This window comes from Drosophila serrata, unplaced genomic scaffold (genome assembly GCF_035046125.1).
Source record: "Drosophila serrata isolate PLE 108 unplaced genomic scaffold, ASM3504612v1 contig_272, whole genome shotgun sequence".
Taxonomy (NCBI): domain Eukaryota; kingdom Metazoa; phylum Arthropoda; class Insecta; order Diptera; family Drosophilidae; genus Drosophila; species Drosophila serrata.
The window spans coordinates 4,451,194-4,454,471 of record NW_028257170.1 but is presented as its reverse complement, the minus strand read 5'-3'; the positions used below and the strand labels follow the sequence as shown (position 1 = coordinate 4,454,471).

The 3,278-nt window shown below is 41.4% G+C and overlaps 1 pseudogene; it reads left to right on the top strand.

Moving 5' to 3' along the window:
* Nucleotides 1–386: 386 nt before the first annotated feature.
* On the top strand, nt 387–1,074 carry LOC147643497 (uncharacterized; annotated as a pseudogene).
* The last annotated feature ends 2,204 nt before the right edge of the window (nt 1,075–3,278 follow it).

Below are 3,278 nucleotides of genomic sequence, written 5' to 3'. Positions count from 1 at the left end.
TCCACTCCTGCGAACTCCATTTCGTTTCGGAATCCGGGCATTCGTTGGGCTAAGGCACGCGCCAAACTACTGCAAATCTGCCTCCCAGACACACAAGTGGACATGGGACTGGGACTGGGAAGTGAGACTTGGAATGGGAATGGTGAGTAACTGGGAGCCTGGCCGACCGCAAGGACACAAAGTAACTAATTATATCGCCTTAACCCCTTGCCAACAGCTTCCTGCTGTGTTTACTTAGCACTCCCTCAGCTCATCCCAAAACCAACTCACCCCAGGAGCAACCTCCTCCTCCTGCCTTCGCACGTGTCTGGGAAATCGACCCGAAAAAAACTAAACGGCTATGGGAGGAAAATTGAATACAAACCCGATATGTTTTTCACATTTGAATGGACAATGGGCAGCGGCAGCAGACAAAGCTGGGAAAACTGGAAAAGGGGAAACCAGGCACAAAATTTAAATGAAATGTGTCAAATACTGACACATGCCGCGCCTCAAAACTGGAACTCTCTCCTTCTCTTTTATTTTTTTGGGTTAGGTGAAAAGGGGTTCGAGGTGCTAAAGGGTTGCCCGGGGAAACAGCACAAAGATCTTCCTTTTTTCTGTTGAGAAGGACTCTTCCCGGCAATCACCGTCTGAATGAATATTTATCGATAACAAACTGGCTAACATCTAACCCCCAGACATCGCCCCCCCCCCAAAACATCAATTCCATTTCCACTCAACACAACGCCAAACAAGCAACGGAATTGGAAGTGGACCCGCCATGGACCCATCCCTGGATGCTGCCCAGACCTTCCTTCCATCTGGAAATCTCTAGCTGGTTAGATGGATGGATGGATGGATGGATGGATGTATGAATGGATGCCAAGCTATTATTTGGACAGCACTCGTGGCGCGTACGTTAAATGAACATGGCCAACTACAACTACGCCAAGGAAAGGGCCTGATTTAGGAGGATTTGCACGTTGGCAAATGGTACGAGCCATTGAGCTAACGATCGAAATTGTATCTCTCACGCATCTTTCTGTGCGCGTATCTGCAGCTATAAGCGAACACTGAAAGAAGTCGGGGTTATAAAGGGAAATTTAAGGTATATTATATATATTTTATAAATAGAAAACAGTCAGAGAACATAAAGATATTATACTCGGAAAACAAGGATCTTTTCAGGTCTCTTAAGTAATATTTATTATTATGTTGAGTGACCGAATTTATACTTGGGAATTTTAGGAACACTATTAGGAAGCATTATGATTGGGAGGAAGGTATAATAAGGATTTAGTAAATAACTTTTAAGGAAGTTAATAATATCTGAGAGGAAGTTGAATATTACTAGAGATTGGTAATTATATATTTCACAAGTAACTAAAAGCAATCCCGTTTTATCCCTACTTTCTCTCAGTGCCTCTCAATGCACACTTCGACAATCGAAGCTAAAGTCTCGAACGTTTAACGTCAAATAAAAACCAAGTAAATAATTTAGCAGCCAAAGGCAGCGAGGACGAAGTGCTCCTTGTCGAAGACGTAGGAAAAACTTTAGCGTATTTATTTGCAATTTTCGCATTTTAAGCCGATAAAAGGGGGACACAGCACAGCACAGCATGGCTCAATGTGTGTGTGTGTTGTGTGTTTGCTATGGTTCTATAAGGATGAGGTCCTTTTTAAGGGGGGAGGTGTGCTGTCGGACTGTGACGGTGACTGTAACTGTAACTGTAACTGTGACTGGGTAAAATGACAAGCGTTTGACACAAGCACCGGAATATCCGTCAGTGTGGCGACGAAGCGGACGACAACACGGCGTCCTGCCAGGAGACGGATCCCCCCGGATTCCCGGGCCCCGGGCACAGGATGATGGCGTTGGCGATGGAGAAAAGTGTGTGTCCTGCGTGTGCAGTGTTTGGTAGCGTGTTACGGCCACATCCATAATACAAAAGGATGCCTCGGCCAAACCGAGCGAGCATCATTTCCCGATGCCATTTTTAGTGTGTGTCTCTTTCTCTTTCTTCTCTTTTTCTCTCTCTCTCTGTGTCAACTATTCTAATAGTTCTCGCTCGACTGCAGAGCTATAGTTCTGTATGAGTGTATAGTGTGTGTGTGATTTACAGTTACGCTGATTGCAAGGATAATGCCAAAGTACTCTTCTCTCCTGTGCAGGAAGTCTATCTGACTCACTCTCGCACTCTTTGCGCTAAAGGAAGTGCCTGCCAAAGCGGATGTTAACTTAAAGGTATTAAGAAATTGAATCAAAGTGGAAATATTATAAGAAAAAATACGTACTTGCACAGTAAATAGAAGAAGAAAAGACATCTACACGGTAAGAAAATTATACTCCGGATATTTGTAAAGTTTTAATAAGTTAAGTGTATGAAATAAATAAATAAACTAAATAAAATATAATTCCAACAATTTTTGTACATTTTTTCAAATATAAATGTCAAATTAATTAAGAAATGCCACCAATTGGAGGTTCAAGATTAAGAAATGAAATTAAATATATAATATATAAATTTTAATTAAGGTTATGGCAACATAGCATTCTTTTAGTCATAATTTTTTTAAACTTTTGGCAAAGTTATATAAAAACTTTTATAAGAGTTTTTTAAACAGTTGTTCAAGATCCTTCAAGAAGTGATTGGAATTTTTAAATAGTCAGAACACTTGACCAGAGTTCAAAATGGCCCTGAAAATTGATAACACATAAATCTTTTAGGACTTACAAATAATAAAATAAAACACCTGATAAAAAATCGTAAAAATTATACAGACAAAAATCCTGAAGCGTACTTTAAGATACCTTTTTTATTGATTTCAAATCCTTATCGATTATTGACACTTCCCCCAGTGTATATTGAAGAGCGAACAGGAAGGTGGAAAGGACGAAGGACTGGCGGATCCTACAACTGCATTTGCCGTGGCCTAAGTGCCGCTCCGACTTTGAACTATGACGTTGGCTTTTAGTGTATTAAGAAAATGTCAAAGGAGCTGGCAGCTCAGGCTCCACTCGAAGATGTAGCAGGTGCCTGCCAGGCTGTGAATTTTGGGGGGACGAACTCGGGGGAACTAATACATAATAATGCAATTTTGCCAAGGACAACGACAATGAGCAAGGCGGATTCATTTGGCTTAGGCCAAATGCCAGGTAAGAATTTAAAATAAGAGAACAGAGTAATTGAGGAAAGTATAAAAAAGTCGGCTTTGGTAAAGAAGCTGAAAGAGGGGGCGAGGCGCGGGGAATGCTTACGGGATTATAATTTCCAGCAGTCAGTTGCTCTTACGGG